This window comes from Gastrolobium bilobum, unplaced genomic scaffold (genome assembly GCF_033153095.1).
Source record: "Gastrolobium bilobum isolate Gb01-03AN ecotype WA unplaced genomic scaffold, APGP_CSIRO_Gbil_v1 utg1891, whole genome shotgun sequence".
Taxonomy (NCBI): Eukaryota; Viridiplantae; Streptophyta; class Magnoliopsida; order Fabales; family Fabaceae; genus Gastrolobium; species Gastrolobium bilobum.
The window spans coordinates 402,582-417,918 of record NW_026899025.1 but is presented as its reverse complement, the minus strand read 5'-3'; positions in this window follow the sequence as shown (position 1 = coordinate 417,918).

Sequence of the window (15,337 nt, the reverse complement as noted above, 5' to 3'; positions counted from 1 at the left end):
TGGTGTATCATAGTTTTTATATCAATATTGATTAAAATAATTAATTTCCTTATCACCAAACATGTGAATTAACGTATGATGAAATTATTAAATTGAGTCTTGATTGCAATTGTATTAAAATTTTGATAAGAACAATTTTACCACCCTTATAATTTTATTTTTCTTGAACTAAAGTTATAAACATTAAAACAAGTTGATTTCCTTCGTTCTATTCTATTTCCTTTAAGCTGACATACAATAAAAAAAAAAGGCTAACATAGCTAATGTGGTGTTACCGTTTATGAGATTGAATTTATAGATAGAGAGGATGTAAATGTAAGGGTTCGCTTTTTTCTATGGTCAATGTAGATAATTTATTTACATTGAGTTTAAAACAACATTGTTTTAAGGTGGAAATTAAGGTATTTTTATAATTATAATTTATTTTAGAATTATAATAGTCTTTTTCATTATAATTTTTTAATCTTCCAATTCAAAACAATGTCATTTTGAGAACGAATGTAGATAAATTATCTACGTTTATTGTAGAAATATTAAATTCTAGATAAATAGAATTTGTCAGAATAAAAAAATATATATATATGAGGGAAGTTTGGGCCCAAATTCAAAGCCCAAACCAAAAAGGTATCTCAGGTGCAAAACCATACGTGAAAGAAGTGGCCCAATAACTGCAACGGCTAGTAATTATAAAACGGCTAGTTTCTTTTCCAAATTTTCTTTCTCATCTTTTCTTTCACTTTCTATCGTTGCAGCACTCATTGCTGGTGTTTTTCTTTCCTCTCTTAAGTTCGCTTTCTTTCTATCTTTTCCTTTCAAACCATTCAAGCAGTTCTGCTGTTAGATATCATCAAAGGAAGAAGAAGTGGGGTTTCTCTTCAGTTGAAAATTTGCAACCTGTTATCTGGCCTCAACTTTTTCCCGGAAAATTTTTGGTTGAGAATTTATTCTCACAATGCATTTTGAAAGAAAATTTCCGGCTAGGTGCTTCATGACGCCGCAGCCACCTTCTCCGTCGTCATGGAAGTCGAGGCCTTCACGTTCTCCCACTATGCCACTTTCAGAGAGAAAGAGATCACCAGCCTCTGTGAGTAAAGGTGATCTTTTTCACGTAATTCATAAGGTTCCTGCTGGGGACTCACCCTATGTCAAGGCCAAGCAGGTTCAGGTAACATATTTTTCATTCCCTTCATTTTCTTTTTAAATGGGTTTTTTTTTTTTTTTTTTTTTTTTTTTTTTTTTTTTTTTTTTTTTTTTTTTTTTGTTTCTGTGTTGAGTTTGGAAATTTCTTCTTCTGTTCTTGCTTGATTTCCTTGATTTCTTGGCCTTAAATTTTCTTTTCTGGGAAAGAAATTTTTTATTTCTTCAATATTTTTTCGTTTCTTTGATGGTTTTTTGTTATGAATATGGTGGAATTTGAGGGGTTGGAGTATGAAACTCAATGGTGTTTATCAATGGGATATGGTGGGAAGAGAAGAAGAACTTGAATTGTGCATTGTTAAAGTGATGTTATAAGTTTGCTTTCTTTCATGGGTTTTGTGTAATAATTGTGAATCTGAATCCTTGAATTACAGTTGGTGGATAAGGATCCAGGTAAAGCAATTTCCATGTTCTGGGCTGCTATCAATGCTGGGGATCGTGTTGAAAGTGCCTTGAAGGACATGGCCTTAGTTATGAAGCAACTGAATCGTTCTGATGAGGCAATTGAAGCTATCAAATCTTTCCGTCATCTCTGTCCTTCTGATTCTCAGGAATCTCTGGATAACATCTTGGTTGAACTGTACAAGGTAAAGCAGCATTCTCTTTTATCTGTTGCTGATTTTTCAAGAATCATATCTATTTGTCTTTTGTGTAGCCTTGGAATGGACTATATTAGTGAATAATTGAGGGACATAATGAACTTGTACTTAAGATGAAATTTGGAGGATACAGGCCTCCACCTCCTAATCTGAAGATTTTTTTTGTGCTTCATTAACTAGGATAAAGCTATTTATGCATCTAGAAAACCTAGTTCAGAAAAATACATTAGGTGAGGTACTTCAACAAATAAGATGAAAAGAGGATTCACATGGATATGGTGTTATCTTCCCATTTGTATTGGAGGACTTTTCTTACAAATCTTAGTGTACAGCTGAGTTGATTGCTGAATGATTTTAGAATAATGTATTTTAACAGCTTATGAATGTTGGTACAGAGATCAGGAAGGGTTGATGAAGAGATTGCCATGCTTCATCACAAGTTGAAGCAAATTGAAGATGGTGTGGCTTTTGAGGGAAGGACGACAAAACAAGCAAGATCTCAGGGGAAGAAGATTCAAATAACTGCTGAGCAAGAGATATCAAGGTATATTATTTCTCATCCATGCTCTTTTGTCATTTTACATCTAGTTTATAGGCCTCTTTGTACCCTTACTTGACTTGAAATCTCTCTCTCTATCAATGTAGGATATTGGGGAACTTGGCCTGGGCTTACTTGCAAAAAGATGACTATAAAACTGCTGAAGAACATTATCGGTGAGCTTTTAAGATGGAATCAAAATGGATTTCATATTTTATTTTTTCTTTCAAGAGACAAGTAATAACTCCATATTTGTTTCTCCAGAAAAGCACTGTCTTTTGAAGTTGATCGGAACAAGCAGTGCAATTTGGCAATCTGTTTGATGCAGATGAACAGGATTACAGAAGCAAAATTTCTTCTTCATGCAGTACAAACCGCGTCAAAAAATAGAAAGATGGATGACTCTTTTGCTAAATCTTATGAACGTGCTTCTCAGGTGCTGTCTGAGATAGAGTCATCATCATCATCAGTAGATTCAATCAAAGAGAAATTTGACAAGTTTAAGGAAACTCAAAGATCTCTCATGTCACACACTAGTATGAACTCAAAGGAAAGCAATGTCTCTAGAAATTGGGACAAACAATTCAGAGAATCCTTAGGCCACAACTCCCTTGAGAATAAGAAGACAACATTTTCAGAGAGAAGTATGTCACAGTGCTCTCCACAAAATCGTTCTGTGACATCTGAGGTGGAAGTATCTCATGCCAGGAGGAGATTGTACCAATCTCCTGATCCTGAAAAAAGAGATCTTAAGGTTCCTTACACAAAACCAAAAAGATGTTCATGGGGCTTCAATAATGGATATCAAAGGGAAACTTGGGGAGATGTCAATTCAGATCCTAGACCTTCATTTGGGAGTCCTCATAATCATAACTATGACATGATGCTGCCAAAATCAACAGAAAATGGTTTCTCTTCACCTGCCAATGGAAAGTGGAGGGGTAGGACATTGAAAGATCCTGCAATAGTAAAGCATGAAGATACAAGAGTAATGGGTTCTGATTCACTACACACTTTGAATACAGAAGAGAAGGATAAATCTTCTGCTGATGACAATGGTGCCAATGAATTTGCAACTTCTATGGACACAGACCAAAATCAGGGTTCTGAAATGTCTGCATCAAATTCTGCTGTTGACAAATCTTTTGGCAATAACAAGAGCTCTGAAAGTTCAATCAATCTGCATGGATTTGCCTCAGGAAACAGAAAACCACTTGAGAAGAAGAGTTGGGCAGACATAGTAGAAGAAGAAGATGATGAAGAACATAACTTCTTTAGCGAATATATAAATTTTGATGCTCAGGATGGTGCGCAAGTGTTCAATGATGAAAATGAAGACTCAAACATAATCTATCAAAGTCCTTCCCCACAGAGCCAGACCGAATGTTTAAGCAAAAAGCTTGAATCATTGAACCTTAAAGATGGATATAATGCATCTGGGAATGCCATTTGGTCAAGGAATCCAACAGTAAGGCGTTCATTGTGTTTTAATCCGGAACTGACTCCAGAACCAACATATTTCATTTCCACATCATCAAAATCACCAAAGAAGGCTTCAAACTTGGGAAGCCACAGAATGCTGACAAAGGAAAGGGATTCATTGTCTGGGGAGAATAAACTGACAAGGAGAAACAGGTTGCAGGTTTTTCAGGATATTACTCTTCAACCTGAAACCCCATGATCTTTGCTTAAGATTTATTTGTCTCTGGCTGTAAACAAGTGTTCCTTATGAATTGAGAAGAATCACATTGTTAAGACATATTGGCTTAACACATGAGATTGGTTTAGAACAGCCATTGAAGGCATTTTGTTGAATTAGTTTAGCTTATTCTTTCATTTGTACTCAGCAAACAAAACAACCTTTGTATATCCATGTTGATGCTATCCTACAGTGTATAATAGTTTTGTCAGTTGTATTGAAACTGGAAGAGTGTGGATTTCTGGTACACTCACAGATTGTGCTTCAATTTGAATAGTTTCAGTACAAAATGCTTTTGTTAGTTCGTATTAAGATATGCTTGTCCTAATTTGAACCACTACAGATTATCATATATATATATATATATATATATATATATATATATATATATATATATATATATATATATATATATATATATATATATATATATGATAACCGCTTGTCCTAATTTGAACCACTACAGCTACGGTTATCATATATATATATATATATATATATATATATATATGATTAATGATTAATCAACGGAATAATCCAATTAATTAATGGACGAAAATCAATGATTAAGATTGAGTATAAGATTTATTATTCTTAAACTGATCTTTTTCCTATATATATATATATAGAGGTAGGATCCTTTGACACCGGTGTCAAATTTGAAGTTTGACACCTCGTTCTGAGAGCCGTAAGATCAAAAAAGATCAACGGTGTCACATGCTTACAAATAAGAGTCATTGATCTTTTTTGATCTAACGGCTCTCAGATTAGGTGTCAAACTTCAAATTTGACATCGGTGTCAAAGGATCCTACCTCATATATATATATATATGGGTAAATATTTCTACAGCTACTTTAGATAAGGTTATCTATAGCTACCCTTTATGACTATGTACTACCGGTAGTACATAGTTATAATAATAAAGTTTTTTTTTTTCTCCTCAGTCACTTTTCAAAACCTGTCTGCTGATGTGGAGAGAGAAAAAAGTAACTTTAATGTTATAACAATATACTACCGGTAGTTAATAGTTATAAAGGGTAGATGTGGATAACCTTATATAAAGTGGCTATAGAAATATTTTTTCATATATATATATATATATGGGATAGGATATTGTAACAACCAAGTAGTGTTACTACCAATGTTACTACTAATCAATTTCACCGTTAGATCGATTATGTTGATCTAACGGTTATATTTATTTTCATCTTTGTATGGTTATGATTCCCCATATTTAAAGTGAAAGAATTAAATATGGGAAATCATAACCATACAAAGGTAGAAATAAATATAAAGTATTAAATATGGGGAATCATAATCATACAAAGATGGAAATAAATATAACCGTTGGATCAACGTAATCGATCTAACAGTGAAATTGATTGGTAGTAACACTACTAGGTTGTTACAATATTATATCCCTATAAATAAATAAATAAATATATATATATATATATATGAGTGCAGGTGCAATTGGATCTACAGAAGCTTTAGACTGTTGCGGTTTGGGATGCGACGGATCATCATCGTTTTAATTTACCTCTTTTCACGCAGATCTATGCAGTATCTCCTCGTGTTTGATTCGTCTTCACGAACTGCTCTCCTCTACACGAACAATCTCCTTGCGTGGTTTTCTATCTTCTTTCACCTTATGTGGTTGGTTTCTTGGATCGGCCACTGGAAAGTCACAAACACGTCCAAACAGATTTGCATCTCCCTGTTTTCGGCTTCTCTTGGATCTTCTTTTCATTTCAAGTTTGTAATACAATGAAAAATGTACAAAAATTGAAGTAAAAAATCAAGGAGGAAACCAAAATCATATGGGATTAGCCTCCTTATTACAACCCAAGAAAATACAATGAAATCTCTATCATGTATTAAAGCCAAAAAGCAAATAAAGCATCGAATTTTATTGAAAAAGAATTATAAGGATACACATGCAAAACACATACCAATAAACATAGAACCCTAAGTTCCATATTTCATTAAGCAAAACTAATTACATGAATAATCGTAAATAAAAAACTAGATCCACATCCAAACATGCAACCTGGCTTTGATACCAATTGTAGGCACAATTGGATCTGTGGAAGCATTTAGACCGTTGCAGTTTGGGATGTGACGTATCATCATTGTTTTAATTTACCTCTTGTCGCTCAGATCTATGCAGTATCTCCTCGTGTTTGATTCCTCTTCACGAACTGCTCTCCTCTGCACGAACAATCTCCTTAAGGCTGGCTAGTGGTAGATCTTCCGGACTATTTCTCAAGGGGGATAAGACTGGTGTGTGGACACTTTCTCACTATCACAGAGATGACCTTACCTCAACCTCTGCAACCACAAAGTGAAGACCAGAAGGCTGATGACTATAAACATAGAATTTATACGAGTTCAAGAAACCCTTGCCCTAAGCTGAATGGACTCTAGGTTTTTTGAGCTCTTCTTACACACTTTGGACTTTAGTGAAAGAGAAAAACTCAATAATGAGTAGGATCGTTTGAACTGGTGTCAAATATTTTGTTTGACACCTCACTTGACACCAGTGTCAAACTTTTTATTTGACACCGGTGGCAAAAGATCCTGTCTCTCACACACACACTTGGATCAACTTACATCGGTGTAAGAATAATAAGTCTTACACTCAATTTTAGTTGTTGATTTTCGTCAATCAAATGATTGTAATTGATTGAGTTATTTTCATTAATTAATTATTAATTCCTGATAAATTACAACCATTAGATTTACAAAAATTAACAGTTAGGATTAAGTGTAAGATTTATTATTCTTACACTGGTGTAAGAAGATGTTGCCCTTATATATATATATATATATATATATATATATATATATATATATATATATATATATATATATGACAGGATCAACTTATACCGGTGTAAGAATAATAAGCCTTATACGACTCGCATGGGTTGATCGGTTACTCGATTAATCCGACTAGAACTATCAAAATGGGTCAGCCTGTCCCATTAGGTCCTAGACTGTGTAAGTTTGCAGGCCCACATAAATGTCAATAATAAAGGTCCGCACGGGTTAAAAGTTCTATGGGTTAGGGCCAACCCACGGGCTATCCAAAATTATAATTTCATAATTTTTTTATCATATTCAATTCATTAAAATTATTTTAACAAATAAATATTTAACATTTTCTAACATATTTTATACAAATTATAAATGTTTTATAATTTATTTTTTTAATAAAATAATATTTGTACATAAATATACAAGTGAAAATGTTAACAAAATTTTAATATAAGTGAAAATTTAGTTACTACATTTACTAAATTCATTATTAAAGGATGTCATCAAATAAAGATTTTCTCGATGGGAGTCCTAACTGAATACAACAACACTAGTAGAAAACCGAAAACTAAAAGTAACAATTGAAAAATGATATTAATACCAGCATTGAATAACTGCTCTTAATATGCTATATATTTGAAAATAAAACCATTGATTTTCTTCAACTACTACTGTTACAAAAAACTCTTTAGCTATTATTGTCCACAAAATTACTAAGGTGCATTGTATACAATATGTTTCAATTCAAATTTGTATATATAAACATGCTTAGATGTTAATAGAAAATTTCATTTTTATTAATGCGTAATTGAAATTCTCTGTTCAAACATATTACTTCTGAAAAATTCAATTTTGTTACAAAATATTATGGTTGACCTTTCACATGGTTCATAAAATGTGACCTTTTGTTTTTATGACCTTTCATGTATTCTATAATCATCACACTAATGGTGTGTTGAATTATAGAATACATCCAAAGGGAGTGTTGTAAAATATTATGGATTACATTTTAGATGATTCATAACATGTGACTCTTTGTTTTTCATGACCTTTGACGTATTCTATAACCATCACACTAATGATGTGTTGAATTGTAGAATGCATCCAAGGGGGAGTGTTGTAAAATATTATGGATTACCTTTTACATGGTTCATAATATGTGACTTTGTTTTTCATAACCTGTGATTTATTCTACAACCATCACATTAATGATGTGTTCAATTGTAATTATTCCCCTAATATCTTAGATGAAAAATGTTGGAACTAACTTGGTCCCTCAATCTCAGCTAAAAAGCCTTTGCGACAGTCAAACGTCGAGCTTGGAGCTCGGCTCAATCAGAGAGGTCGACCAGAACTTACTAGGTGGGCCTATGGGCAGCAGAAATAGAAAATTGCGAAGGAAAGAAAGAGAAAAATGAACACAAGCTAATTTTAATGTGAAAAAATCTTCTCCAATGTGAAGAAGTAAAAATCCACGAGACACTAGTCCATAATCAAACTTCCACTATGAAAATAATGGGTTACAAGAATCAAGCTTCACCAATAATGTTGGTACACTCAAACTTCACCTACAATGGTGGTATTTACTCAAACTTCATCTACAATGGTGGTATTTACTCAAACTTCCCTAAGGAGGTCTAACACTCAAACATCTCCCTAGAGGTGCTCTCAAATTTTCTCACAAGCCAACCTTACATCCATTCCACAACAAATGCTTATATAGGGAGGAAGAAGGTTTAGGGTTACTTGAGCCTCAAGTTCCTTGACAAACTTGAGCCCCAAGTTTCCACATTGGGCCTTGTGCCTTGAAGGAGGAAAAACCCAACAAATCTCCCCCTTTCGACTTCAATGCGTCAGCATCAGCAGTAACCCGACACCTTCACAGCAATATTCAAATTACCTTGCTAGTACCGGATTCGTGATCATGTCGGACCAATTCAGGTCAGTGTGCACTTTGACGAGTTTGATCTCTCCATCTTCCACCACATCTCGGATCCAGTGATACCTCACATCAATGTGCTTAGTGCGAGAATGATAGGTCGAATTCTTCGCAAGATGGATTGCGCTTTGATTGTCACATCTCATCTTGTACTTGTCTTGATAATGGTCGAGTTTAGTGAGGAACTTCTTTATCCATAACATTTATTTGCTTGCCTCAGTTGTGGCTATGTACTCGGCCTTAGTCGTCGAAAGTGCCACACACTTCTGCAATTTTGATTGTCAGGAGATAGCTCCTCCTGCAAATGTCATCAAATATCCCGTTGTCGACTTTCTCGAGTCGACATCTCTCCCTAAATCAGCATCCATATAGCCTTGCAACTCGGCCTTACCTTCTCTAAATCAGAGGCACAACTTTGTTGTTCTTCTGATATACTTGAAAATCTACTTCACTACTTCCTAGTGTTCTTTGTCGGGGTTTGACAGATACCGACTTACCATTCTAACAGCATACGCCAAGTTGAGTCTCGTACAAACCATTGCATACATCAAGCTAGCTTGCGACAGTAGATTGGTATGAGATCTACAATATCTCGTCTTTGTCTTCATCAGATCTCAGAAATTGCTTTTGGTTCAGCTTTATTTGTCCGGCTAAGGGGGTGCTCATTGTCTTGGATTTGTCCATGCTAAATATCTTCAGGATATTCTCAATGTATTTTTCTTAACTCAGCCACAATAGTCTTTTAGGTCGGTCCCGGATAATCTTTATTCCGAGTATTTGCTTTGCAGGGCCGAGGTCCTTCATCGCGAAAGATTAACTTAACGCCTTCTTTAAGGCGGCTATCCTCATATTATCTTGCCCTATAATCAACATGTCGTTAACATATAAGAGCAAAATCAAAAAATCTTCGGCCTCATACCTTTTCACAAATACATAGTGGTTGGACTCTGTCTTCACAAATTTGTGATCAGTCATGAAAGATTCAAATTTATTGTACCAATGCCGAGGTGCTTGCTTCAAGTCGTATATGCACTTCTTCAACCGACATACCAAGTCCTCTTGCCCTGGAGCTCGGAATCCTTCTAGTTGCTCCATATATATTTCTTCTTCAAGGTCACCGGGAATAAATGTTATATTCACATCCATCTGTTCCACTTCAAGGTCCGTCTAAGCCACCATGGCTAACACGGTTTGGACCGAAGTCATTTTCACCACATGAGAGAATATTTCTTCAAAATCAACTCCTTTTTTCTGGTTGCAGCTTTTCACCACAATCCGGGTTTTGTATCTCGACTTCTGGTCATTCTCTTCATTCTTGATTTTGTAAACTCACTTGTTTTTCAGAGCTCGTCTTTCTTCAGGCAGCTCGATCAGCTCATAAGTCTGATTCTCGTGCAAAGACTTGATCTCGACTTACATTGCCTTTTCCTATTCTTCCTTATCTGGGATCGTTTTACAGGCTCATCATAACTCTGGGGTTCACCATCTTCAGCAACAACGGTGTATTCATCAGGTGGGTACCTTGTAGAAGGTCGTTTCACTCGAGTAGAGTGTCTGGGCTGTTCATCAAGCTAAAAATTCTTTTATTCATTCTCATCTTGTATATCATCATCCTGATCCTCAGCATCTCAGTCCTCAGGACCTCGATTTTTAGTACCTTGGTCAATCTCGCCATTTTTTTCATTCTCTTGATTTTCTTCCCTTGCTTGAGCTCGGACAGGAGGGATGAGTTCTTCACGTTGGACAGTAACCCAGACTTTGGGCTTCTAGATGTCTTGAATAGTCTCATTCTCATGAAATACCACACATTGGCTTCTCACTACCTTCTTATTGATTGGATCCCAAAGTCTAAATTCGAACTCACATCTCGGCCAACCGACTTAAATGCATTCTTTAGTCTTCGCATCGAGTTTCGCCCTTTCATCTTTAGGGATATGCATAAAAGCTCGGAAGCCAAAATGTAACACCCTTAATATCCTCATCAAAGGTGTAACATTGCTTGACATTCAATGCGCGGGATCAATGTACTTAAGCGTGGTTAACTTAAAATTTACTAATAGGAATTTATTTCGTTCTTTTTCCTAACTTATCTATTCCTCTAGTCACGAGTTTCTCTCTTGCTTTGTCTACAGTCTACTTACACGTTAATCTCTATTTGGTTACCCTACTTACACTTATGTGCTACTTTAGGAGCTCACTTACATGATCATAATTTTAGTGTTGACTACTACCCAGTAGGTAGTTACTTAAGTGTCTTATGCGGATAGTGACTTATGTTACTTAATCTTTCCTACTAAATTCATAAGTCCATAAAACATAAACATCCCAAAATATCGTACTTCAAAGGCATATAAGATGTTCAAAATAGTCTAAGTGGCATAGTCTATTACAGTCATCCCAAATTAGAACTTAGATACACCCTTAGGAAGGTGCCTCTTCAAGCCACATGGGCCCAGCTAGAGCAGATATAAGATAGTCTGCCTCCAAGAGCTTTCCTTCAGCTAGTAAGTTCCTAAATATCTCCATTAGTTTGGAGTCATCTTCAACTGCACGTGGTTGTGCAGGTTCCTCTTCAACTCGTACCAGCCTCTTTCCCTGCCATACCCATTTAGTCATTTTTTTTCCTGAAAGTGGGTTTCCCCAAAGAGGGGTGAGATTGGGGGTCTCAGTAAGGACTCACAGTTGGAGCAACCTCCAAACCATGATGTTTACTCCTGCAATAGTCACATAATAACATGTACAATAATAGAATGGCAAAACATTGGAAACATAGTTTGGAAAATAATCATGTTTTCATATCATCATACCAATCCTGCCATGGCAATTACTCTCCATGGTCTTATGGACGAATACCCAGGGTCCTCGTCAGGTTGCCTCTGTGGTATTAGTGCACATGCCATCTTACAAAACTTGCATGAATAAACATTAGTTCCAAACAACCAAACATATCATGTAATGCATCATATAACATATTGCAGTCAAACCTCACTTTAACATAAAGGGGTGGCAACCATAGGGTAGCCGCTTCAACAACCATAAATCACTTACACTTTTTCGCTTTGTAAATTCTTCCCGTAGGTGATGGATTCGGCCAAATGAAGGTCCTAGTATCTTGGATCTCTTTTCAAGCTTTGGTTTGTCCTAGCCACATATTCAACCTTAGTACATGGTTCTAAAATTAAAAGATCTAAACTTTAATATTCTTCATGTCATAGGTTCGGCTCTCTAAAGATGAAAATGCCTAGGAGATAATTTTTACTAATTGTTTTCATGCATAAGTCATATTCTATGGCATACATTTCGGCCACACATCATGGTATTAAGAAAACCTTCACATATTTCCCTTTTAGGCTTATTAGGGTTCGGCCATTTAGAGGGTGCATGCCTAGGGATAATTTTGACAACATGTTCATGGGTCTAATACTCATCAAGTTCGGCCATTTAGGGTTAATGCCATTTAGGTGGTGATTCTTCAAGTAATGTTTTCCTACATGTTGTTTAAAACATCTACTTCAACACTTTTCATATTACCTTAAAGAACATATTCAATATCTAGTCGGGTACATATAGATTCGGTCATTTAGGGTTAGGTTGCTTAGTAAATATTGTGAATATTTAGAGGGTGCATGCATACCATTGAGGTTCGGCCATTTAGAGATGATATACTTAAGAGGTGATTTTAAAGATGAAAGATGCATGCATGGCTTTATTAGTCCAAGATCTAGTCATATAAACTAGTTAGAGTTTATTCTACTCACTTGAAGGGATGAAGGGCTCATGAAATCTTACCTCAAAGATGATGTCTAAAATATAACTCCAACTTGATCTTCAAGTAGTCTTCTAGGATTGAGAGTTGCTTCCAACCACTTCTTAATCTCTCTTTACGTAAGTCTAAGAGGAGAGGAGAGGTGTTGGTTCACTTGTTTCTTGTTTATGAGTGGGTGGCCGACGCTAGAAGTGAGGGAGTGTGTCCTTGCTTTGGTTCTTTAGGTAGTGTACGGCTAGGAAGGGGAGAGATCTTTGTTTGTACACCTTTTTATTCAAGTCTCCCTAATCATCATGCCTAGGATAGGATAGGCTAGGTCTTGGTTGAGTGTGGGGTAAGCAAGTCTCCTCACATTGTTCAAGGTTGTCATAAGCATGGGGGGGGGGTAATGAGAGTGTGTAGAGTGTAGGACACTCAAGGTGTCATATAAGTCACTTATTCTCCTTGGTCCTTTGGGGAGGTGTGCGCATGGGGAGGAGAGGTAGTCATGCTTGAGTGTTCTATACTCCATCTCCTTTTCATGAAGTCTTTCACGTGGATCTAGGGGAGGAAGGGATTTTGAGTGTTTCCTTCTTGCATCTCACGCCTAGGGTAGAGAAAGCAAGGTTCAACTTTGATTCACCAATAAGATCATTGGTTAGCGTGTGTCATGGTTGTGTAGGGTACTCAATGTGTGGTGTGTAAAACAAGCAAGCTCCATGTCATGCACCAAGTGATGAGGGGTTCGCATAAAGAGGGAGGGTGGGAGCTTAAGGTGTCATGGTGTTCTTCCCAATGCAGGGAGGTTGAATAAGGTAGCTTTGAGTGTGCAACACTCAATATAGAGTGTGTAAGACAAGTCATGCTCTTGACTCCTTTCATGATGACAATTTCGCCTAGGGGGAGGGGAAAAGTGGATCTACTTTTTAATCATGAATAAGGAAAGTATTGGGTTCATGAGTCTTTGATGTGTCATGCATGGCTTGGAGTGTGGGAGAAGAAAGTTTCCCTTTTCCTTGTCATGAGTGCGCCCTCCAAGGTGTGTAAGGAGAAAAGGTGAGTTGCTTTTTGGAGAAGATCATCACATGCATGGTTAAGGCTTGGAGTGTGGAAGAAGCAATCTTCCTTTCTCCATCATTTTGCGTCATCCAAGGTGGGTATGGAAAGTAGAGTTGCTTTTGGAGGAAGGAAATCACATGCATGGTTAAGGCTTGGAGTGTGTCTTCCTTTCTCCATCATTTTGCGTCATCCAAGGTGGGTATGGAAAGTAGAGTTGCTTTTGGAGGAAGGAAATCTTGGTTAAGGCTTGTCCATTCTTTCCTTAAGTGGCGCCTAGGGAGTGTGGAAAGCAACACCACTCCCTTTTCTTCTTGTCATGGCCGAGTTTGCTATTCCAAGGGAGGTGGAGCTCATTCAAATTCCTCCAATCATGTGATGACACCTCATCTAGGGTTGTTCCTTTGAATTGGGTTGGGCTTGGTGAGTGTCTTGGCCCATTAGGTTAATAAGTGTTGGACCCTTTGTAATTGGGTCAAGGCTAGGTGGTGTGGGCTTGGATCTTGGTCTAGATGCTAATTGGGCCATTTCTTATAAAATGGGCTTGCATTGCTTTGGGCTTGAATCCTTTAACTTAGTTATATTCTTAAGTAGGTTGGGCTTTAACTTTATTTGGGCTTTAAACCACATTGGACTAAGTTATTAATTATCTTATTTAAAGTGGGTTCTAACTTAGGACTAATGTTGCTTATTCAAAGCTACTCGTTCACTGAACCTCTTTAATAGTCCTGGTCTTTAAATTTCAACAAATATACCCACACTTTGTGGGAATGATCATCAATAAAAGAAACAAAATACTAAGCTCCTTCAAGGGATCTTTCCGACATAGAACATACGTCAGTATGGACGAGGTCAAGAATGTACCTGCGTCGTTTGGGTTGATCCGGTCTCATAAAAGAAACTCGGTGCTGCTTTTTAACTAGTCAATGCGTGCAGCTCTCCAGGACTTGCCTTTTCAACCCAGTCAGTAATACTTTCTTGTTCATAATTTAGAGCCCTTTCACGCTCATGTGGTCAAAACGTTTGTGCCACAACTCTAAGCTAGGTCGATCTCGGGCATAGTTGGTTTCTCCACAATTTATCTTTCCTTGCATCACGTACAATGAGCATTCCTTCTTATCTCGGGCAACCACCAAATTTACCTTGGCCAATTTCCATCTACCACTTTCGAAATAGTTTACTAACCTGACATCATCAATCTTGCTTACTGAGATTAGGTTCAGTCGCATGTTAGGAACATGTCTTACATCTTTCAACACAAATTGGCACCTGGCATCTGTGGTCAGGGTCACATCACCGACACCAATAATCTTGCTGTTCACCTGATTTTCCATTTTTACGACTCCAAAATTATATGAGGAGAAAAAACCTTTGTGTGGAGTAACATGGAAGGAGGCACTGGATTCAACAATCTAGGTGCAGTAATTATATGCAACATTCAAAAATATTTCCTCACCAAGAAGGAATATCTCGCATCTGAGTTGGCAGCCATCGCAATGGTGCTCTTGTCTTCTTTCTTCTTCAGAATGATTTGATTTGGCTTCACGTTGTCGTTCTTCTCTTCTTTCTGCAGAGTTTTGCATTCTGGCTTCTTGTGACCAGGCTTCCCATAATAGAAGCACTTAAATTCATATTTCGGCCTAGACTGGCCTCTGGACTTTTCACGACCCCGACTCTTGCTACGATCCCCGGCGTCGGACCTTCCTCTATTCTCGGTCACGTTTGCCTCAGATGTGCTGGTTA